This window comes from Dasypus novemcinctus, chromosome 3 (assembly GCF_030445035.2).
Source record: "Dasypus novemcinctus isolate mDasNov1 chromosome 3, mDasNov1.1.hap2, whole genome shotgun sequence".
In the NCBI taxonomy this organism is placed as follows: Eukaryota; Metazoa; Chordata; class Mammalia; order Cingulata; family Dasypodidae; genus Dasypus; species Dasypus novemcinctus.
In genome coordinates this window covers 44,130,327-44,155,401 of record NC_080675.1, presented here as the reverse complement: position 1 = coordinate 44,155,401, position 25,075 = coordinate 44,130,327, and the positions used below count along the sequence as shown (strand labels likewise).

Here is a 25,075-nt window from a genome sequence, read left to right as displayed (position 1 = left end):
TGAAAGTCCACTCTGAGGCACCATCAGAGATGCTTTCTCATCAAAGTCAGCGGCCACATGTTGATGCAAGATGGCCACTGATCTATGCCGAGGTTTGAGCTCAGAGCGCAACCAGGTATAAAGCCTGTCTCTTTCCAGGTGTCCAGATTTCAGCTGTAAGCTATCAGGCATATAGCAGAGCTTTTCTCTTCTTCAGCTGCTTTATGGGCCAAGCCTCTTGGGCCTTTGTGCTTAAGTGATCCTCTAGTCCTCTCTCTCACACGGCAGGATCAAACACGGTGGCTTTCTTTTCCTTTGACTGTCTTTGTCTCTGTTTCTCCATTTATACCAGACCCAGCAAGGGGGTGGAGACTCAACTTGAGTCATGCCTCACTGACATAGTTCAGTCAAAAGCCCTAAAGAGATCTTATTAAGTAATCTAATTAAAGGCCCCTCAACTGAATTTAATGCAATCAAAGGGTATCACACCCAGAGGAATAGATGAGTTTACAAACATAATCGTTCTCTTTTTGGGATTCATAAAATAATCTCAAACTGCCACACAGAGAGAAACAGAGCCAGCAGAATTCACAAAAAAAGAAAGGTCAGAGAAGAGAGAAAAGGAGAGATGCTCCATATTTCTAGGTCATCAAAAGAGCTGCCAGGCCAATCAAGCAGTCAAATGATTTCTGGTAAAGGAGGAGTCACCTAGTTTGAAGAGGAAACAAGAATCCAGTGAGGGATGTGGGTGGGAGGGAAAATTGCCCAGAGAACATATTTATAATCCAGATCTCTCTCCACCCCTGCCTTTTCTCTATCCAAATTCCATACCCATAATCCCATAGCATTTCTGCAACAGTGTCTCCTTTGCTGGGGACTGGAAGGGCAGAGCTGGGAACCCCTTCAAGGCAGGGCATCCTCTGGAAGGAGGCATTCTGGAGAAGGAAGGGCTTATTTTTGGGTGGGCCTAGACCACCTCCTTAAAGGAGAAATGAAAGTCAAGCTGGGGAGACCAGACCAGCCGGTTTCCTTGGGTGGGAGCAAGGTCACAAAGAGGAGACCAAGTCAGGAAGTCAGAGCTAGGCAGGAACAGAGTAGAACAGAAACAGGAGGGAGAGGCTGGCAAGACTGCCTTCAACCTGCGGCTATCCTTTAGCCATATGCACGTTCAAGGGTGCAGAGCGGGGTGGCCCAGTGTCAGCAGCATAAAGAGAAAGCAGTCACCTCTGCTAGGCATTAAGGGCTGACAGCAGCTCAGTGCACTGTTCCTGCAAAGGTATGTATACTCTAACACAGTGTCCCTTGAAGAATAATTTATTCAACAAATATTTATTGTTCACTTACCATGTGCTGGGCGCTGTTCTAAGTACAGTAGTGAACACAATGAATTCCCTGCTCGAAGAGAACACTGAGTCTTATAGGGGAGACACAATGCCTTAGTGTCAATAAATTACTCTAATGGAATGCCAAGCAGGCATGGGGACAGGGGGAGCTTTTCTGGTGACTCTCACATCACACCACGTCAATCACTGTGTAGCACACCTTTCAGCCCTGCAAACAAAAGATTTTCCCACAGTTAAGTCAGCTTAAATGAATCATCACAATGAAACCTTAGAACCTCAGAAAAGCATAAGGCTCCAGGGAAAGGAGAAAGAGAGTAAAGTGAGGAGGAAGAGAGATAATCATCCACAAGCTTACAAGAGTGGATGCTGTTCTGAGGCCACAGACCATCCCAGGAGCCTGCACCTGCCCCTTCCCCACTGGGTCAGGGGTTCACAGACAGAGGTGAGTCTCAACCCCTCTGGCCCAACCCATTTCCCTACTCTGTGAGTCTCCACCCATGGCAGCTTGGGTGGGAGGGGAAGAGGAGAAGCAGCCTCAGAGTCCCTTCAAAGTCCCTCCAAGGCACCAAGCCTAATCCCTGTATGGAGACGGTTAGTCCCTGGGTCTGCTCAGTTTTGGCCTTGATACCAGCCCTCCAGGTTGGGTCCCACTGCTCTCTGAGTTGCAACTAAGTCACTCAGGACACAGGTTCTACTGGTCGCTCTGTGCCCACCCTGCCCTGAGGGCTGAATACACCTGCTTCCTGAGCCTGTGTCTCAGGGACGAGTCCCAGGTAACTGCAGAGCTGCAGCCTTTCCCCACAGCCTCCTCCATGGTCACCTGCTCCATAATCTGAGCTTCTTCCCAGCTGCTCTGCTGGAACCAGAACCCACCCTGAGCCCCAGCTCCCTTAGCGGGGTCAGGAAGCCATACCTGGTCCCAGCTCTCAGCTGGAGTCCTGCTCCAAAACAGAGGAGCGCTCAGGACCACATGCTGCCATGCAGACCACCAGCAGCAGACCCGGTGCCTGGCTACTCCTGATGCTCCACCTCATCCCCAGGACCACCCCCCTGAACAGTGAGGCTGGCTTAGCTGTCTCAAAATCACTGTGCTTCTTGGGACATAGTGGTTTGGGCACCTGACTATCCATTTCAGAGACCCTTTCTTGGATCCCCATCCATTTGTCCCCATTTCACTCCCAACTTGACTCAGAGCTCAAAGGCATAGATTAGGATAGCAACAATGCTTCTGACAAAGGAGTGCTTTACCACAACACAGCCTCTCTGTTAATAAGGATATATATGTAAACATACATATTTATATATTCATATGTACATATTCATTTGTATGTATATATGGAACCTTTTCAAAATATAAGCCTTGAGGCTTAAAAAACAATTCAAGGCTTGGTAAAAATTTTAGATTGCCCCCTTTTCTGTAGCAATACATACACATACACGGTATCTTAAACCTAAGTTGACAGGGTGTAAAACTGCATCTCGTTTAGTGTGGAATGAAACACCTCAATACAGGGGTTTCTTAACCTTTTTTGTTCCACGGACCCCTTTGCCAGTCAGGTGAAAACCACAGACCCCTTACTAAGTCCATACTATACTGTGCATTAGTTAATAAATATAACACACCCACTCCAACATACAAGAATAATGTTTGTTTGTTTGTTTGTTTTAATTTCAATTCAAGCTCACGTCCCCTTGTTAAAAACCCCTGCCTTAATGATACTCTTAGAAATAATGCCTTTTCTCTGAACCACTTTTCTTTTTTCTTTTTTTTATTTTTTATAAATTTTTTTTTTTTTAAAGATTTATTTATTTATTTAATTCCCCCCTCCCCTGGTTGTCTGTTCTTGGTGTCTATTTGCTGCGTCTTGTTTCTTTGTCCGCTTCTGTTGTCGTCAGCGGCACGGGAAGTGTGGGCGGCGCCATTCCTGGGCAGGCTGCTCTTTCTTTTCACGCTGGGCGGCTTTCCTCACGGGCGCACTCCTTGCTCGTGGGGCTCCCCCACGCCGGGGACACCCTTGCGTGGCACCGCACTCCTTGCGCGCATCAGCACTGCGCATGGCCAGCTCCACACGGTTCAAGGAGGCCCAGGGCTTGAACCGCGGACCTCCCATATGGTAGACGGACGCCCTAACCACTGGGCCAAAGTCCATTTTACCACACTTTTCTTTTTTAGGACTCAATGTATGTTATTTCCAAAATTTTCATTGTTATAGAAATACGCTGCAAAATCCATTTCCCTTGTCGTGAAACTAAACCCAAAGGGCAGGGATCCCTGTCCATTTGGTAACAAGTATTTTAAGATTCCTTTAGGGCAGCAAAACCTCAAGGAATTGCACATACAGACCTAGGAGATGCTGAAAGGGTGCCACCTACGTGAGGACCCCTCCCAGGCTAAACCTCATTAACACTATGGAGCGCTATGCCAAGGAAGTGATAAAGAAAAGGACTAACGGGCAATGTTACATTAGTCAAGACTCTTTTTCAATTGAAGTGACCGAAACACAATTCTAATTGAAGCTAAATTATGAACAAGCCAGTCCCCAAATGCACGAATCCAGGGATTCAATGGGAAGTTATCAGGTCTCTCTCCCTCTCAGCGTTTCCTCAATATGGTAGCATCGTTCTCTTGACTGCAGAAAGATCTCTTCCAAGGATCAGGAAGATAAAGTCTTGGTAGTAGGAATATCCATGCTTACAACATCCCAGCTGATCCCAGAAAAATCCCAGGAAGGACCCTGATAGGCCTTGCTTTCGTCACCTGCCCATGCCTTTTTCCACTTACTGTCACCAGGTGGGTAGAGCTCTGTAATTGGCCAGATGCTGGTTACATGGGCCACACCTGTGCCTTCGTGGAGCAGAGGACCATTAGTGACAGTTCTACTAGAGCCACATGGAACGGAAAAATGGATTTACCCTTCAGGAAGGGGATGCTGGTACTGAAAAAGTATGGAAGGGAAACTGGGCAGACAAAAGCAATAGATCCTGACTTCTAAATCCAATTTACTGGTTTCTTCAACCTACATTTAATCTTCTCTTCATAGCAGTTTCTCCCAGTCTCTTACACATGGAAAAAGAGGGCTTATCTCTGAAGGGAGGAGAGACTCAGAAAATGCTCTAAAATCTACCAGTCAGTGTTACCACAAAGAGATCTCTGCTTACAGAGAAGAAGCCAAGTACAAGTCAGAGGTGATTAATCAGAACCTGAAGTTCATTTCCTCCAGGGACACTCGGGGCAACTGCAAGAGAGATTGGCAAGTTCTAGGAAATCATAACCATTCAGGCAGTACTCAGGGTGAAAGCCGCCTTCATCACCCCATTCCAAGGAGCACACCTGCCTCATGCAGCCCATGTGACTACCTGTGCACCCCCAGATCTACACACCCAGCCTCCAGTAGAATATTGAGCCCCTTTACAGGCTGTAACTCCCCTGCTCCTTCTTCCCATCCTCTGCTAACCAGGATAACTACTCTTTTGGACTCTGCTTTTCACCTCTGCTTCATCAGGCTGCAGGGAGCTTAGATTTCATAATTTGGCTGAGTCTTGCAAAAATAATTTTAAGGCACGTCACCCTCACTCCACTAAAGAAGGGGTTTATTCTGTTTCCTTAAACTCCCAAAGCCCTAATCCTTATTTTCCAAACTCTGATCTTAATCACCCTTCTTAGTCTTATCTCCCATTACTTTTCTTCATAAATACTTCCTTCATACATGCTATGCTCTAAATTACTGTCCTTCAATTAGTTTTTACAAAATACTCTGGGATTTTGCTCAGGTCATTCTCTTCACTTTGGTGATTCTTTCTTCCATCAAAATTCTAGTCATTCTTTGAATTTAAGCTCAAAAACAACCTTTCTCATGGAGACTCCAATGGCCACCTCAGTAAATGATTTACATCATTGGAATTACAATCATGATGTTAGAATCAAGCTAATTTAAATAGCTTCCAAGTATGAGATTTTTCTACTTGTCTCCTTGATATTCTGCCAGCAGTTTTAGAAAGTGATTTCACCTAACTCCAGCCAGAAAATTAATACATGCCTTGGGTCTACAGAAACTATCGCCTTTTGGATTTTTATAAGAATGTGCTGTGCAAAATATGAGCCCTAAGGAGTCTCACTCTCAGGAGCTGAGGGAAGCAAATTTATGTGAATCTATGAATCTTAAAACAGCATATCAAAGCAGAAGATGGAGTGGGGGTAAGTCCATAAATACATGAGGATCTGATACTACAGGGTTTGAAAGTTTGAGGTTTTGCTGCCAGGCTTCCATAAACTACAGTACCCATTGCCAAATACATAAATTAGAAGTTTGCCTACAAAAAGACATGAAATATTCTGATGGGATACAATATACAAATAAGTTTGCAGAAATTGTAAAAGTCTTGTAGTAGAGCACTCTAATGGTTGGAACTCATGGGACATTAAGCAATTTCTAATACATTCTTTTCCTTTATAAAATCACCCTAATTTAACATTTTTTAAATTGTCTACCCAAGAGTTTCCTACTTGTTAGGATCTGTTCTCCATCACAGCAAGCTGTTCCAGAGATTTCCCTGTTGAGCTCCTTGGATTCAAAGATTTTTAAAAATATTTTTCAAAATCAGTAATTTTGCCATACAACCAGACTTCTGAAAAGTGTCCTTGCCTTGTCTTCACCTAGTCACCCACAGCAATCTGGCAGTTTCTCGCCACCGAAATTCCCCTCACCAAAGTTGTAAACACCACCTGCTGACAAAACTAACAAGAACATTTTGGTCCCCATATTACTTGACTTCTCTGGGGATCACTTCCTTGCTTTTGAAATGTACGATCTGGTTTCAATAACCACCTTTTCCTTTCATTCTCCTCCTCATTTACTGGTTTTCTCCATCTCTTTCACAGGCTTCTCTTCCTCTGCCTTTTCATGAAATGTGAGGGCTCCCTGGAGCTCTGTCTTTGCATCTTCTTCCTCTACATTCTCCTGACCAATCTCATCTTTGCCAGCAGATCCAGTCTCCTCCTGTCCCATGGACGTCTTCACCCTAATATTCACATCACTCATCCTCACACCTGTAAAACCTACTCCTCCTCCAATTCCTCACCTGAGGCAGGGCACCACTCCCGTCCACCATGTTGTTGGAAGCCATCCCAGATACCTTTCCCCTCAGTCCTCACATCTAATCAGGCACTAATGGCAGTGGTTCTGCCTCAAAATGTCTCACCTATGTTGCCTTTCTCATTGTTTTTGCCAGTGTCTTAGTGCACTCATCACTTCTTGACAGTGCTTTGTAGCCAGGAGGCTACATCTATTCCTTTTCCTCCCAACTGTACTTCCACTGCTGCTAGGATGGTCTGAAGATATCATCGTTTCATACCCTGATCAGACTCATTCAATGACTTTCAATCTCCTACAGGTTGTATCCTAAGTTTAACTTACCATGGCATATCTGAATTGGTCTCTGCTTTCCTGCCCTGTCTCCATTCCAGCTTCTTTACCACTACACTCTGTGGTGGATCCAAATGACTTATGTTCTCCAAATATGCCAGCTCTCTCGCCTCTTTGCTCTCACATATGCTGCCCTCACTCTGCCAGTCTTCCTGGCAGCCCCTCACTTCAAGGATCAACCCACATGCCATCTCCTCTGAAATGTTCTCTGACTCCCCTGCTAGTATTAGGTTCTCCTTTGTCTATGTTTCCACTGTACTTACTACATGATAATCACTAAACTTTATTCAATGACATTCAATAATTTAATTAATGATTATAACTAACCTTTAGTAAGCACCTACTATGTTCCAGGTATCATTTAAGTACTTTATATGAAATTTTAAAAATCTTTTATACTTTATATATGAATCCCCTCATTAAATCATCAAAATTCTATGAGATAGTTACTGTTATTATTCCTGTTTTAGAAAGGAGGAAACCAAGGCACAGAGTGACTAAGTAACTCACCCAAGATCATACAACTAGTAAGAGGCAGAACTGAGGTTTGAAGCCAAGTAGCCTGTGCTCAAAATCTCTTTTCTCTATTGCCTCCATTACAGAAATTGTGCTCTTACATGGCAATTGCTCCTCTGCATGTTCAAGTTTCCCCCCTATGCCTTCTTCATCTCTGTTTCCTCAGGAACTGAACAGGTCCAGGCACACAGAGCTCAATAAATGTTTGGTAAATGAATTTATAAATGAATAAGTGAATGAATGAGTAAATGTGACAAGTGTTCACAGATGCCTCTTACAGGCTTTTCTAATTAGTTCCTCCCAAGTCACTGGTCTGTTCTTTCTCTAGCCTGAAAGTATTCTCCAAGCCAATCAATCCTGCAAAGCCTGGCAGTACATTCAGTATGAACAGTCTTTAATGAATAGCAAGAGGCAAAATCATTAATCAAGCACTACCTGCATGAGGAGCAGAAACAAAGAGCTCTGGTGGATATGTCACAGCTTCTGCAGCTCAAGTAATGCATACAGGAGACCGACCACACAGGCTGCAGGCCAACGGATTCACCTTCCAAGGACATCAGTGGACCAAGGCAAAAGACTTGGGCATTTGGCCTGGAGTTTTGTTACTTTCTTCTTTGCATTTTTCACCCTAGTGAAAGGTGGAGAAAGGAGGACATCCAAGGAATAATTTACATGTTGCCATCTCATTTCCCAAGTTCCTTCTTTTCAGCAAAGTTCCTGAATTGATGATTGTACTTTAGATTCACTTCAGATTCTTTCCAGAAGAGATGTAGAGCCTTTGTCCTTATCTGCTTTACTATTACCCTGAAGAAAACCTTAAGGCCTACCAGAATCGAGGTCACTGGGCCTTTCCTCTTTCTCCACTTTACAGTGCTTTCCACCTGCCTGCAGCCTTGAAAGCTGTCTAATCATGTGAAGGTGTGTGTTAGGACGTTACACACCCAGAGCTGGATCACCTGGCTGTGAATCCCAATACCGCTACGTATTCATTCTAATTACGGGCGAGCTCTTTAGCCTCCTGATGCCTCAATTTGCACACTTGTAAAATGGGGGTAGTCGTAGTCCACATCTCATGTGGCAGTTAAGGGATTAACTACGTAAAATGTAGATATAAAATGCTTAGAACATTGCCCAGCATATAGGAAGTGTTCAATACATTCTTACCTTTATGATTATCATTAATAATATATTTTGATTATTAAAACACCTGTAAAACACTCAGTGTGGAATACAGAGCCACATATCTAGGACTGTGAGGAGACACAGAAAGAACTGAAGTCATAATTTCTGTCCCCAAAAGAGTTCAATAACAAAAAGGAAAAAAAAAGACACAAAAGCAAGAAGCTTCTCAAGGCTGTAGGAGCAAACAGCACTTCTGCTGAGAGGAATATTCCAGTCTTCTCAGCAGCTTAGCTCATGCTTAGACTGTAGCTCTCTTCAAGAGACCTCAGAAAACTTGGAGGACATTTCTCATTCATCTTTGGCAATACCATATTTGGCCTACTGTGTGTTTCTCACCGCTGCCACTATTGACATTTTGAGCTGGATAATGCTTTGTCATAGGGGCTCTCCTGTGCACTGTAGAATGTTTAGCAGCATTCCTGGCCTCCACCCATTAGATGCCAGGAGCACCCCACCCTGCATTTGTGACAACCAAAAATAACTGGGCTTTGCCAAATGTCCTCTGCGGGGCAAAACTGAACTACTAGTCTTCAGGATTCCAGGAATAAGCCCCAGTGGGAGCTCATTGTGGCAAAAAATGAAGAATAAAATTATACTGAGCTTCTCTCCCTAAAGTCTGGGACAAGGCCCCATTTCACTCCTCTGGCCCGGAGACCTTGGTCCTATCTCTTCATCTCCTTGTCAGGAGAGTGGGGTTCGTTACGGGCAGCCTCACAGGACTGTGGTGGGATTAACCAAGCTGTGTTTGCCAACCCACTAAACTGTAGACCACCATTCGCATGTAAAGAAAATAATTTTTAAACACCAGGAGAACATTTGTACCACTGGGCTGGGGCTTCTGTGGGCAAGTAAAGGTTAGCTACACTTGAACTGAAATATCATCGCATTAGAACCCAAGATTTCAAGCCCAGACAGTTCTGAACTTAATTCACTCCACAGATATTCACTGAGTACCTACTCTATGCCAGTCACCAAGCTGTGCCCTACAGAGACTCAGGGATGAATCAGGATCTGTCTCTCCTTTGGGTGTGTTCTCTGCTTGTCATCACCCATGGCCAGGTTTGGACAAATTAGCACTTCATGTTCACAACACCCAAGAAAGATAAAAACTGAGTTGCAAAGTCCTCTCTAGGTACATTGCCCTATGTGATTGCCTGGAGTTAAAATTTCACAGGAACTCTAACTAACTTTAAAGTCTTTAAAGTCGCTTGGAGAAAAGGAAGTCAACATTTATTGAGCCCATGCCTTATAGCAACTTCTGCTCAAGTTCACTCAAGACTGTGAGGAAGGCATTATCTAGTTTTTACTATTGAAGCTCATAAAGAATAAAGTCATTTATCCGGTATCTCAGGGTAAGTGGCAAAACTGGAATTTGAATGCACATTGATTTTAAACCAAAAATTTTTCCTACTGTATCATGCAAATGGAGACATACCTGGAAATAACACTGTGGATAATAAGAAGTCACATGTACTACTGAGACTGTCTATCCCAGGGATGTGGAAGTCTGAGGAAGGCTTACCTGTCTGCATCCTTCTTTTGGGGAATTCCAGGTAAATGGCCATCACAGGATCCCACGGTCCTTCTGTTTTAGAGGTATCTTCTAGGCAGAGCCAGAAGAAACTGGACACAGAGCACAAAGGAGAAGAAATTCCTAACCAAAAGTAGCAGTAACAACAGATGTCCCAGGCTGGAGTCCACCTTCTCCCAAACACCAACAGAACACCAAGAACAGTCTGAAGCTGATCAACAGGAGTCAGCCAGGGGAGAATAACTTTACAGACCTGCACAGCCAACCAGAGGCCATGGAGAAGAAGACATGCTGCCCACAAGGACAGATCAGTAGATCCTTGACAAGTAGCAACAGCATTGTTATTTTTGCAACCCTGTAATTTATGTTTTGATATATGAATATGCTTGGAGGCTAGAGAAAGGCAGATTGATAACTTCATTTGAGCAAATCAATTAGGTAGCACTGATAGATTCATGAATTACCCAGGAGATGTGCAAGAGGTTTTGAGGAACACTGGATCCCCTTCCCTGGGGATTTTTATAAGCCTAACCAATATCTGCTCAGCAAAATACTTCCATTTGGGTTATAAAAATATGAAAGTTCTAGAACTCATGTAGCTAAATCCTTTCTAAATGTCTGGCCAGCAAAACTTTGCCATTACAATTTTGATTTAGCAAAGTATGTAAAGGAAAAGCGTGTTTCCAAACGTGGGCCAATCAGCTTAGGTAAAAAGTCATAAAGGCAACATTGACAGTGCTCCAGAAAGCACTGTCCCGGAAAGAGGGAGCCTTCCAGGAGAACACATGCCCTTGTCAAAAGATCTTTATGGCTCTCTTAGCCTCACACCATTACATACTTAATCTAGCATTCCTTATTTCTGATCCCATATGTACTGACTAAGTAGGAGCTGGAGGAGTTTGGGTGTATGTACCTCCCCTCCCTCTCCACAATATATCCATTTATAGCTCCTGATTTGCATAAGACCTGGGAAGTTGCTGGGGTGAAGTCTCAAATCTTCAAGGTCAATTACAAACAACACAGCCAGTGGACTTAGCAGATGATGGGATTTGGTATAGTGGCAAGAAGAGGCTATAGGATGCCCTGGGAAAATATAATGCACTGTGCCTTCCTTCCCTATACAGTGCTGCCACAGCTCTGAACTGTACAATTAGTGCCCACATAGGCTGGTGCCCGGAGATGTGTCTTCCTCTGCCCCTTGCCCCTTCTTTGCCATGCCCCAGTTTGGCAGGGAACAGAGAGGCTAATGAAGGCCACATTGAAAGAAGCGGTACTGGGAATGCTGGGAGACAGCACATCATAAGGGACAAAGACTTGAAGTATAATGAGGCAGACCCACCGCTGGGGCCTAACGTTGGAGGGATACAGAGGTTCCTGGCACTGTGAAGCAGCTGTCACTAGAAACTGTCCTGATCCAGCTTTGCTGGCATCATGTGGGTGCCTCTGAGAAAGAGGTTGCACAAACAACCCTGCTCTGGGGTCTTTCAATAATAAGAAATATTTCTTTAGAGCAAGGATAAAGGAACTTTGGTCCTTGTATCCTGCAAAACTGTCAGGTTTTGATTATGTGATGTTTTCATTCGTCTTGTTTGTGATAGGAAACACAAGAAACAGGAGTCAGGTGTGGCTGAGTACAAAGCAGCACCCCTGATTTCTAAACCTACTGGTGGGGGGAAACCTGGAAAAGGCTTAGCTTCTAGCAGCAAACTGGAGGACTCAGAGCCATGAAGATTTGGATGAGATTTACTGGGACTACATCTTTATTCCCAGGCTGAAAAAGCAAGAGAGACCTAAGGTATACATGTTTTTAGCAATTTGATACAATTGATTAATTCCAAAAAGAAATACTGAATTATGCTTGTAATCTGATCTGTACCTGGGGATGATTAAGTTATGATTAGGGCATTGTATCCCCACACACCAAGGGGTGGGGACTCACATATAAAAGGCATGGCTAAGAACAGAGTTGGGGATTTCTGATGTTAGAGTTTGATGCTGAAGACCCGGGAAGTCAGCACCCACAAGAAAGAGAAGCTAGCAACAGGAAAGAAGGAACCTTGAACCCAGAGAAAAGCAAGGCCCCAGGAACATAGGAACCCAGGAAGCCTGAGCCCTCGCAGACGTCATCAGTCATCTTGCGCCAAATAGACTTTGGTGAGGGAAGTAACTTGAGCTTTATGGCCTGGTATCTGTAAGCTCCTACCCCAAATAAATACCCTTTATAAAAACCAACCAATTGCTGGTATTTTGCATCAGCACCCCTTTGGCTGACAGATATACATGTTTACCAATTTTGCCCATGTAAGTATTTTCAGTCTCCAAAGCATCAACTTATCAATTTTATCAATTGAAATCAATACCAACAACCAATTTTTGAAGTCAATTATGAAATTAATAAATTTATCAAAAGAATTTTTATCAGTTTCTTGTGGCTTTAAAAAAAAATTTTCCCCCTATTGCTTTAGTTTCCTAGGCTGCTCAAGCAAATATCAAGAAGTAGGGTGGCTTAAACAATAGGAATTTATTAGCTTACAGTTTTGAGGATAAAATTAGGTCCAAATCAAGGTGTCACAAAAGTGATGCCTTCTCCTTGAAGACTGGTATTCTGGGGCTGGCTGCTGGTGATGCTTGGTCCTTAATTTGTCACATGGCAAGGCCCGTTGTGGCATTTCCTGGTCTTTCCCATTTCTTTCAATTTACATTGGTGAGCAGCTTTTGGCTTGTCCCTCTGTGGCTCTCTCTCTGACTGAACTTCACTTCGTTTATAAAGAACTCCAGTAACAGGATTAAGATCCATCTTGATTGAGGTGGGCCACACCTTCTTAACTGAAGTAGCCTCATCAAAAGTCCCACTTACAATAGGTTTGCATTCCCACCCACCAGAATGGATTAAATTTAAGGACATGTTTTTCTAGGGTACACCTACCTTCAAACCACCTATCTAAAGTCAGTCCCTCCACTGTTGCTAGATCCCAAGCCTTTCCTTTGCCCAAGGATTTTGCTCCAACAATTTTCTCTGCTTTCCAGCATTGTCAGTTTTTGCTTCCTATTGTATCATTACCATGAACATAAAAACATGCTATTATTTGTCCCATCTTTAAAGCAAACAAACAAAATTCTCTTAACCCTATCTTTCCCACAGCCCTGGCCTCATTCCTTTGCTCTTTCATTTGTATCAAACCCCTCAAAATTGTTATGTGTGCTCGTCAAATACTTTCCTCCCATTCTCTGTCTAACACTTCAATCAGGCTCTTGATCCCAAAATTGCTCTTATTAAGATTACCAAGTATCTACACATTCCTAAATCCAATGGTCAATTCTCAGTTCTTATCTAACCCGATCTACCAGCAGCACTTGGCATGAGTGGTGCCCTCCTCCTCGATTCACTGTTTCCCAGTGGCTGCCAGTGTAGCATACTCTTTTGGTTTTTCCTCCTACCCCAATAGATCCACCTTTTAAACTGCTTTGTTATTCTTCATTTTCTCCCCTGTTGCAGTGTGGGCTCGCCCGGAGGGCCGCTGCAGGGGCGGTGTGGGCTCGGGCGGAGGGCTGCAACACATGGAGGGGCCTTCCGAGAAGGCGCTCCGGGGCCGGCAAGGTGCGGAGGACGCGCGGTAGGAAGAAGACTACCGAGGAGACCAGGATCTGTGCGCAAGTCTGATTTATTCAGGAAGTACAGCGGTTAATATAGGGCGAAGACGGGGGAGGGGCAGGGGGCGTGGCCGGGGGGCGGCAGACGGCTGATAGGTTCGTGCAGGGGTGCATCACTGGTTGCGGGCAGAAGACGGGGTAGCCAGGGTTCTCGGCGACAGCGAGGCGGGGCTGTCATGGCGCAGCGGTGGCCCTCGGGGGAGAGGCGGGGTTAGGCCACCAAGGGGGAAGCGGGTGCAGCTGGGCAGAGGGGCGGGCAGTACGCCTGAACCCCAAGCGGAGGGCCTTAACGCCTGTTCCCGCCACCCGGGTCCGACTCGCACCGGCGCCTGGAGACGAGATGACCCTTGCTGTCGCCGCGCTCCCACATGGTGCCACCCTACATTTCCCCCTTTTCTTTTATTAAGCGCCGAAGAAGGTGGAGAGGACGGGCCAGTGCTCATTTTGTTGGGGGGGGGCCTCGCCAGGCAGCGCGTTCGAGAAGCCTGTCTTGGGGGGGGTGAAGGTGGGTGGCGGCGGCCGCCGGGCCCTTTCAGCTTGGGCTAGGTGGAGTAGCCGCAGAACTTGTTGGCGGAGAGGGTTGGGCTCGGCATTCAGGGTCATCATGGCCATCCGAGGGGCGAGGTGTCGCTGGCGACGTTTCTCTCTCCGGGTCAGGTGGTTCGGCGGTGGCGGGCCGGATGAGGCGTCCTGGGATCCAGATGGGCTGGGCGGCATCATCTGGAAAGACACAAGCAAAGCCCCTTCCCTGGGCAAGGAGGGGGGCAGGCCCTGACCAGATGTTAGTCTTGGGGTCTTTCCACTGAACAAGGGGGGCCTGTGTGGGCCGGTAGGACGGGCCCCAATGAGCATGTACTGGGGAAAGGCCATCCTCATCAAAGCAGAGGAGGTTGTGGTGGATTAAGGCAGAGGTGACAATTTCTCCAGGTGTGTGGCAGGGATGGTTGCTCCTTTCCTTTTGAATAAGATGCTTGAGGAAGAGATGAGTGCGTTCAACCATGCCTTGACCTTGGGGGTTGAACGGAATTCCAAAGTGATGAGTGATGTTGTATAGCCTCAGGAACGCAGCGAAGGAAGCGCTGCGATATGCTGGTCCATTGTCGGTTTTCAGGTCCCATGGGACTCCCATGAAGAGGATGGCTTGTCTGAGGGCCTGAATGCAGTGCTTGGCTGTTTCTCCTGGGAGGGGAACGGCATAGCACAGGTGGGAGAAGGTGTCGATGGCCACATGGAGATACTTGAGCCTGCCGAACTGGGGCACGTGGGTGACGTCCATTTGCCATCGGGCATTGGGGCGTAGCCCGCGCGGATTAACTCCTTGCGGCTGTAGTGGCCCAAGGGGCAGAAGGGGTGCACAGGTTTGGCAGCATCTGACCATGTGCTTGCAGGCCTGGATGGAAAGTTCCAGGAACAACTTGTGAAGGCTCCTGGCAGAGAAGTGAAATCGAGAGTGGAGTAGCTTGGCTTGGTTGAGGAGGTCGCCAGGTGGAGGGGCGGGCGGTCGGCCTCCCGAGCGCTCTACTGAGGCTGGGAGGGCTTGGACAGCTTGATAGGGAAGGTTATTGCCGGCGGCGATAGGTCCAGGAAGGCCAGAGTGGCTCCTCACATGGGCGATGTACCAGGGTGCCGTGCGGTTTTCCAAGAGACTCTGGAGAGTTAGGAGTGCTTGGTCGATAGGCCTTTTGGCAGGAAAAAACGTGGCGAAAGCCAAGACTTGGCAGACTTGCAAGGTGTACAGGCTGTTGGTGAAGATGTTGAGGGGTCTGTCGGGACAGGCGCGGAGAGCTAGGACGACGGCTTGGAGCTCTCCTACTTGGACAGAGTTCACGTTGATGTGGATGAGTATTTGAGGCTCTGACGTACCAGGCAAGTAGATGACAGCTGCGAACTTGTGCTTGGAGGCGTCAGTGAAGGCGGCGGTGGCATGTGGGTAGGGGCGGTGAGACGGGAAGGGTTGGTGCGGCGGAGGGATGAAGGATAACTGGGAGATGCCCTGAAGCAGCCGATGGCTGGGGTAGTGGTTGTCAAATTCGCCATGGAAGAGTTCCGCAAGGACTTGCATGTCTGGACTGGACAGAAGCAGCACGGTGGTTTTCTTGGCATCAAGCGGCCACACAATGGTGTCAGGGGGAGTACCATATGTGTGGGTGAATTGCCGGACGAGGTCAATGGCCAAGGAGATCCAGAGGGTGACTTGCGGGCCGATTTTTCTGAGCTTGCTTTTGGCGGTATGGAGCCAGAGAAGGGGCCCCTTCTGCCAGAGGAGCCCGGTGGGCGTACCCGTGGTAGGCAGGATCAGCGCCAAGATGGCTCGGTTGGGGTCATGACGCTGCAGTTGGCATTCTCGCAGGGCATCATTGACAGCTTGGATGGCCTCCTGCGCAGCCGAGGTAATAGCGATTTTCTTTGTTACGGCCTGCGGAGGGTCTTGGTCGGTTTTTAGGAGGGCGAAGAGGGGTTGTAGTTGAGCGGTGGTGATCGGGAGAGCCGAACGGAGCCAATTGATGTGCCCACAGATTTGCTGTAGCTCTGTCAGAGATAGCTTCTGCGGAATGGCCAGTTGGGGGGCCGCAGGCATGATGGTATTGTGGATGTTGAAGCCTAGAAAGGTGAAGGGGAGCTCCATACGTACCTTATCTTGTTGGACTTGTAGGCCAAGGTCGTTGAGATGGCGCAGTAATGCCGTGACGATGGCTTGGAGGCCTCCGGGGGTTTCATGCGCCACGAGAGGTCGTCCATGTAATGAACAATGTATGCAAAGTTCTTTAATGGCTGAATTGCCTTATTGATATAAAGCTGGCAGATGGCCAGGCTGTTTCGCATTCCTTGCGGGAGGACTCGCCATTGGTAACGCTCAGCTACTTCTTGGTGATTGGTGCACGGGAGCGTGAAGGCGAATTTTGGACGGTCTTTTGGGTGCAGTGGAATGAAGAAGAAACAGTCCTTGATGTCGATGGTGGCGGTGCACCAGTGCCTAGGTATAGCCGTGGGGTGGGGGCACGCCATTTGGGGGGAGCCCATTGGGCGGATGTGCTTGTTGATCTCACGCAGGTAGTGGAGGAGCCGGTACTTGCCTGACTTCTTCTGAATGACGAAGACAGGTGAGTTGTACGGACTGGTGGATGGCTCAATGTGTCCTGCGTCGAGCTGGTCATAGACAAGAGCTCGGAGAACTAACAGTTTCTGGCATGAGATGGGCCACTGCTCCACCCAAATGAGCTCCTCAGTATCCCATTCAAGAGGAGTGGGTGCTGGAGGTGTAATGCGAGCAGTGGCATATATCATTGGGGGGGAGCCGTGGATAGAATGGCTCTGCAGTTCGAGAGGACATCCCGGCCCCAGAGGATATTGTCGATGCCAGGCAGGACAAGGGGGCGGAAGGTGCCTTGGCGGCCTTCCTTGTCCTTCCAAATAAGATCTCGGCTGGTTTGGAATGAGGGAGCTGTTCCGGTGGCTCCAATGACGCGGGGGCCGGGGAGCACACCCCAGTTGTGTGCGGCTGTTTCTGGGAAGCAGAATATTTCTGCCCCGGTGTCAAGGATTCCCTCGAACCATTGGCCTTCAACCTCTAACTCCATTATTGGTTTCTTGGGTCCCAGTGGAACGGTCCACATTACGGCAGGGGGTGGTGGCGTGGGTGAGCGGCTCTTGCTGGCGGGGCTGAGGCCTGCCCCCTCTCACGTTTAAAGGCTGCCATTGGCTGTTGGCGGTGCGGCAGTCACGGGCCCAATGGTATCCTTTGCCGCAGTGGGGACATGGGGTGGGAGGCGCGCGTGGTCTGGCTCCTCCGGTGTCTCGAGGCGTGTTCGTGGATGGTCGTGGTCGGGCGGCATGAGGGCATTCGCGGGCAAAATGTCTGGTTTCTCCGCATTTGAAGCAGTCGGAGGAGAGGGACATGGCCGTGGCTATGGCCTGAACCAGCGCGGTGGCCTGCGGGTCTATGTGGGAGCAGGCCAGGATCCAGTCGTATACTCCCCTTTCCTTCATTGGTAGGATGGCTTGTCGGCAGGCATTGGTGGCCCCTTCCAGAATGAGTTCCCGGGCGAGGGCTTGTTGCGCACGCTCTCCAGGGACCTTGCGCTTGCAGGCCTCCTGAACCCGGGATACGAAGTCGGCGAAGTCTTCGTCTTTTCGTTGGACTAGCTTGGCAAGTGGCTCAGGTCTGGTGGCGGAGCAGCTGCGGAAAGCGCGTAAAGCCAGCTCACAAAGTTGGAGCCAGAACTCGGGGGGGACGTTGTGATATTGGGCCGAATTGGCGAATTGGCCCGTGCCTGTGTAAGCGTCCGGGGGATGGCGAGCCCTGACACGGGCGCTGTGTGCCACTTGCTTTTCTGCCTCTGATGTAAAGTGAGCATGCCAGTCGATGAATTGGCCGGGGGTTAGAATGGCCCGAGCGAGGGAAACCCAGTCATACAGAACCGCAAGCTGAGTGCTAAGCTCCTCAAGCAAATGTTGGGCGTACGGGCTACCGAGGCCGTCCTCTTTAACAGCCTTGCGGAGGTTTTTTATTTCGTTGGCTGTAAAGGGGTACCAATCCTGTGGATGGTGCCGCGAGGGGGCGGCATTCAGCGGGTATAAGAGTGGCGTCTGATGCGTGGGGGCCTCTGCCCGCAGGGGCCAAGTACCCATGGGCCCTCCGGCGGATGAGGGATCCGCAGCGGGGGGTTCCCAGGGGGTGGGGCGAGAACGTGGCTCATCCCAAGATGGCGGCGCCTCACAAGATGGCGGACTGCCCCAGGGGGTAGGCGGCTTGTAAGATGGCGGCCGCTCCTCTTCCGGCGGGGGCCAAGATGGCGCCGTGGCCGGAGGGGGCGGGTATAGGGGGAGGGACTTCCCTTTATCCTCCCAAGAAGAAGGCGGAAGTTCGCCATCTTGGGGCGAGGTAGGCGCGTCCGGTTTGGGTGGGCAAGAGTCCAGGGCGTTGTTGAGGCAGCTGGACAAGGACTCGGTGTTGGAATCACTGTCTGACTGAGACCCCTCTCCCTTGCTCTTACCGCAGGTGCAGTGGAAAGTGTCCCGATTGACGGCGGTGCCCTGGAGGCACGAGCGAATGGCGATGAGTGTGGGGAGAAGGCTGGGGGGAAAACGCTTGTTCTCATACTCCATAGCCGCCGTGATGTGGTCAATGAGGTTAGTGTACGTGTCCGGGTCCCACAGCTGGCAAGTGAAGAGCCAGGGGTTGAAAGGCAGCAAAAGGTCCCAGTACGTTTGGAGCTGCTTTACTGAGACTTTCATATGATTGGTGTCTAAAAGGCCGGCAAGGGCCCTAACCTGAGGCGCCTGGCGGGAGGAAAGATGGCCGCCCATGGCGCCGACGGTGGGGCCTAGCGAAGACGGGAGTCCTTACCTTGCGGGCGAGGCATGTGGGGGTCCGGCCGGGAAGTTGTTGCCCCCACGTTGGACGCCAAATGTCGCAGTGTGGGCTCACCCGGAGGGCCACTGCAGGGGTGGTGTGGGCTCGGGCGGAGGGCTGCAACACATGGAGGGGCCTTCTGAGAAGGTGCTCCGGGGCCGGCAAGGTGCAGAGGACGCGCGGTAGGAAGAAGACTACCGAGGAGACCAGGATCTGTGCGCAAGTCTGATTTATTCAGGAAGTACAGCGGTTAATATAGGGCGAAGACAGGGGAGGGGCAGGGGGCGTGGCCAGGGGACGGCAGACAGCTGATAGGTTCGTGCAGGGGTGCATCACTGGTTGCGGGCAGAAGATGGGGTAGCCAGGGTTCTCGGCGACAGCGAGGCGGGGCTGTCATGGCGCGGCGGTGGCCCTCGGGGGAGAGGCGGGGTTAGGCCACCGAGGGGGAAGCGGGTGCAGCTGGGCAGAGGGGCGGGCAGTACGCCCGAACCCCAAGCGGAGGGCCTTAACGCCCGTTCCCGCCACCCAGGTCCGACTCACACCAGCGCCTGGAGACGAGCCGACCCTTGCTGTCGCCGCGCTCCCACACGGTGCCACCCTACACTCCCCGACCTCTTAATGTTGGAGTTCACCTTTTCTCCATCTATGCTCACTCCCTTAATGATGCAATCCTGTCCCATTGTTTTAAACACCAACTATTCCCAGTGATTCTCAAATTCATTTCTTCAGCCCTGAACTTTCTCCTTAACTCTAGACCCCATATGTCCATCTCCACATTTTCACCTAACATATCCCAAACTGAACTCCTGATCCTGCCTTCCAAACTGTTTACCTGTATCCTATATTGGTTTGTCCCCTGCTCCCACCCTGCCTTTCGCTTCCTTATACTTTGCCCGCCTGTTCCTCGTAACCTCCCTGTATTATGGCCCTTCTCAGCAGCAGTTTGTGCTGCTGCCTCCCTCTACCCCTCCTCCCAGCCACTGTTATCTTCCCCCTCCCAGCCGATCGCTGTTCTCCCCGCCTCATTTCAACCGCCCTCATCCCGTATCCGCCCCGGCACAACCTCGGAAACAACCCCCTCTGCCATCAATGGCTTACGTCATAAACCGCAGGTCCGCCCTTGCCTCTGCAGCCAATCCTCAGCTGCCCCGCGGACATGCCCCTCCCACAACCTCCCCGCCTCCATGACACTATAAAACCCCATGTACTTCCCGAATAAAATCAGACCTGCGCATAGACCTCGTCTCCGTGGTTTTTCCTCCATTGAACCGCGCGTCCCCCAAGCCTTGAGCCGCCCGCTGCCGCCCCGGTCAGGCCGTGGCGTAGGCCCGATCCCCGGCAGCGACTCGCCTGCAGTGACCCGCCTGCAGTGCCACAGCGGAGGCCCACATTGGTTGATGGTAACTCTATCTCTCCAGTTACTCAAACCAAATTCATTATTGAATTCTGGATTCAATATTGATTCCTATGTGTTTCTCACACCCCTCATATATAATTCATCTGTAAATCCTGTTGGCTCTACCGATGTGGGCTATGGGTGGGAGGTTCTTTGTCTCTTCGGAGATAACCTTAGCCTAAACTGTCTGTCCTGACTTATGGGTGTGGGATGGTGAGAGGCTGCAGCCCTGCCCTTGGTAACCATGGCAACGACTCCAGTCCCAGGAAATAGTTTATCAATGCAAACTCTATAAAGTTTAAATATTCAGGGAAAATGCAAACCAGATGTGCTAAAAGCTTATCTAGAATGTATGAAGTCCATGCTAAAAGCTTACCAAGGATGTGGAAGATATATATGCTAATTCAAACCTATTGAGCACTGAAACAAAGAACGATTTAGCCCTTCCTCTGTATAAAAGAAACTCAAAATTCTTTTTCAGGGCTCGGGTTTGCAACAGAAAGTTCCTGAGTCCAGTTGGCCATCAATAACCATTTTTCCTTCTCAAAATTATTCCTGAGTCCTGGCCTTTCTATACACAAATAATTGAACTTCTCTCAAATTCTACAACACTACTTTCAAATTATATCAAGAATTTGACCACTTCTCACCATTTCCATTGCTACCACACTGGTCTGAGCCCCCACCATCTGTCTCCTAGATGTCTATAATAACCTCTTAATATCCATCCCTGATTCTATCCATGGCCCCACTCCACTCTATTTTCAAAATAGTAGTCAGAATAATCCTTTCTAAAAAGTGAGAAAATGGTTTAAGATTTTAAAATATAAGAATGCAATCCATTTCTTTAGCAGAATAAGTGAGAAAAACCACAGCAACTGCTCAATAGATACAGAAAAATCATTTGATAAAATTCACAACCCATTCTTAATTTTTAAAAATTCTCAGCAAATTATGAGTGAAAACAAGTTCCTTAATGTGAGACATTTTATCTACAAAAACAAACAAAAAACTATAGTTAACATTGTACTCAGTGGTGAAATATCAAAATCTTTCTCTGCTAAAGTCAGAAGCAAGATAAGTATGTTCATTATCACCATTTCTTTTCAACAATTGTACGGTTGGTGGTTGTAGCAGTTTGATATTATTGATGAATTCCAAAAAGAAATATTGGATTATGTTTGTAAGTGAGTTTTTCCTCTGGGCATATTAGATTATATTGCATTCAGATGTTTGCTTAAGTAATCAGGTAAACCTCTTGTGCCAGTCGGGCATTGAGTCCCCACCCTTGGTGGGGGTGGATCACAGATAAAGGCATAGCAAAGGAGGGCTTTTAATGTTGGAGTTTGATGCTGAGGCTCGAGCCCCAGGGAGAGAGACAGAGCCATTTGTCTAATAGTCTACAGCTGACCTTATGGAGAAAATAGAGGCACTGAGCCCAGAGGAACCCAAGAAGCCTGAACCCTGACTGACATCAGCAGCCATCTTGCTCCAACACGTGAAAATAGACTTTGGTGAGGGAAGTAACTCATGCTTTATGGCCTGGTATCTGTTAGCTCCTATCCCAAATAAATACCCTTTATAAAAACCAATCAATTTCTTGTATTTTACATCAGCACCTCTTTGACTACTAATATAGAATTTGGTACCAAGGAGAGGGGAAGTGCCTTTGCAATTATCAAAATGCTGGAACAGTTTTATAAATGGGTAAGGATATTTTTTGAAGGAATTGTAAAATGCTTGAAGGAAAAGGCCTAGATTGCTTTGAAGAGACTGTTGATAGCAATATGGGTGATAGAGACTTTTTATGCTGCCTTAGGAGTAAATGATGAAACTATTTTTTGGAAACTGGGGGAAAGGCGATCCATGTTTTAAAGTTGCAGAGAACTTAGCAAGATTAACTCCTGGTGTTTTATGGAAGGCAGAATTTGAAAACAGTGAGCCTGGGTATTTAGCTGAAGAAATTTCCAAAGTAAATCTAGAGAATGTGGCTTGGCTTCTGCTTGTAGCTTATAGCAAAATGCTAGACAAGAGAGACATGCTGAGGACTGAACTGTCAGGCACAAAGAAAACAGAAACTGATTCTGGAAATTCCAAGCCTCTGGAAATCAAGCTCCCAGATGAAAGTGCCCCATTGGAGGAATTAACTAAACTTGGAACTTGTAAATCAGGATCGTAGATGCAGTAATGTTGAAAAGACTTGTGGAAAGTCTTACTATCTGATGGCTTGGACCCCTGCTTCCTGCATGCTAAACCAACAAGGTTTTTGAGAGAGCTGTATGAACAAAACCACTGTCGGCCTGGAATAAAAAGGACATGGAAAGGAGAGATTGAAGGAGAAACAGCTTTAAGAGGAAAACCATGGAAGCTGAGATCTGGAATTAGGACATCACCTTGGGCCAAGAGAGGAACCCCACCCATGTGTACAGACAGGGTAAGTTTGCTCCAGCAGTTGAAGAAGGTGGATGTTCCTGTCTGATGTTCTGAGAAAGTTTTGCTGCCCCAGGGTACAGAGAGGGTGGAGCACATTCTCCAAGGATTAGGGCAGTTAAGGTCAGCACCCCACAGGTCTGAGAGGGGTGGACCTGTCCCCCAGAGGTTAGGGAAGGCCAGGTGGTCAACTTGTTGCCTTGAGAGGGTTGAGCCTGTATGCCAAAGGTTAAGGGGAATGTTGTCTTCACATCACTGTGCTAAGGGGGTTAAGACTGTAACCCAAAGATTGGGTAAGGTGTGACACTTTTGGAGAGAGAGGTCTGGAGCTAGGTCCACACCCAGATGCTTGATGAGGGTGGAACCAAGAAAATGGCCATTGGGCAAGCCAGTGGAAAGGGTGGGTTCCCATATGGCCCCAAGGAGAAGAAACCATCTTTTTAAGAATGACTCCCAGAATTTGAAATCGGACAGAGGATTCCCTGCAGGTCTACTGAACAGTAGAGAAACTGTGACTCATGTTTCCCTCCCAATTTTTCCTTATTGTAATGAAAATGTTTATCCTTTATCTGTCCATTTGTGTATTGGAAGCAGATGAATTGTTTTTTAAGTTTCAGAGGTCTATAGCAGACAGGACTTTGCCCCAGCACAAACTGTATTTCTTTAAATTGATTGTGATACGATTTAGTACTTGCATTGTAAAAAATATTGTGTTTTTGCAGGAAACGGACTTGGCCCAGTGGTTAGTGCGTCCGTCTACCACATGGGAGGTCCGCGGTTCAAACCCCGGGCCTCCTTAACCCGTGTGGAGCTGGCCCATGTGCAGTGCTGATGCGCGCAAGGAGTGCCGTGCCACGCAAGGGTGTCCCCCGTGTAGGGGAGCCCCATGCGCAAGGAGTGCGCCCATGAGGAGAGCCTCCCAGTGTGAAAAGAAAGTGCAGCCTACCCAGGAATGGCGCCACCCACACTTCCCGTGCCGCTGATGACAACAGAAGCGGACAAAGAAACAAGACGCAGCAAATAGACACAGAGAACAGACAACCGGGGGAGGGGGGAAAATTAAATTAAAAAAATAAAAAAATATTATGTGTTTTTGTGATTCAGAGGGTGGAGTGTAGCATGTTGATATTATTGATGAATTCCAAAAAGAAATACTGGATTATATTTGTAAACTGATCTTTTCCTCTGGGCATATTAGATTATATTGGATTCGGAGGTTTACTTGATTGAGTAATCAGGTAAACCTCTTGTGCCAGTGGGGCATTGAGCCCCCACCCTTGGTGGATGGGGACTCACAGATAAAAGGCATGGCAAAGGACAGAGTTGGAGTGCTTTTAATGTTGGATTTTGATGTTGGAGCTTGATGCTGAAGCTGGAGCCCCAGGGAGAGAGACAGAGCCATTCGCCTGATAGTCTACAGCTGGCCTTGTTGAGAAACTAGAGGCGCTGAGCCCAGAGGAACCCAGGAAGCCTGAACCCTAGCGAAACTCAGCAGCCATCTTGCTCCAACACATGAAAATAGACTTTGGTGAGGGAAGTAACTTATGCTTTATGGCCTGGTATCTGTAAACTACTACCCCAAATAAATATCCTTTCTAAAAACCAACCAATTTCTGGTATTTTGCGTTAGCACCCCTTTGACTGACTAATACAATCATCCTACCCAGTGCAATGAGAAATGCAAAGTTTAAATATCAGAAAGAAATGAGTAAAACTGTTTTTATTCTCAGATGAAATAATTATACACATAGAAAATCCAAAAGAATCTACAAACTATTACAGTCAAGTTGTCTTAGCTTGCCCTAGGCTACCAACTGGCAAAATGCCAGAAATGGGGTGACTTTTATGAATGGAATTTATTTGAGGTAAAAGCTTACATTTCCAAGGCCATGAAATGTCCTAATCAAGGCACCATCAGAGATGATTTCTCACCAAGGTCAGCCACTGGTGATCCTTCCATCCTGTGACATGGCAAGTTAAGATGGCGGCTGATCTTTGACAAAGTCATTGCCTTCCCCTCCAGGTTCACTGGTCTCCCAGAGCTCAGCTGTGATTTATCATTATCAAGCATCTCTCCTTGGGCCTCATCTCCTTGAGCCTCTCAGGACTTCTCTCTCTTTTTGCAACTGTAGGCAACTGTGGAGTCCTCTCTCACACATGGCAGGGTCAAAGTGGTAGTGCTCCCTTTCTCTGTATCTCTTCTTTCTCTGGGTATGGTCTCAGTTTATATAAGACCCAGAAAGAGGGCAGAGACCCAACATGAGTCACACC

The 25,075-nt window shown here is 47.8% G+C and overlaps 1 long non-coding RNA gene across 1 annotated transcript; it reads left to right on the top strand.

Annotated features, from left to right (window-relative positions):
- The first annotated feature begins 1,650 nt into the window (after positions 1-1,650).
- Positions 1,651-23,903, top strand: LOC139437882 (uncharacterized). Its single transcript, XR_011647797.1, has 3 exons — positions 1,651-1,764; positions 18,625-18,755; positions 23,527-23,903. It is a non-coding gene; the product is annotated as an uncharacterized lncRNA (long non-coding RNA).
- Positions 23,904-25,075: the final 1,172 nt, after the last annotated feature.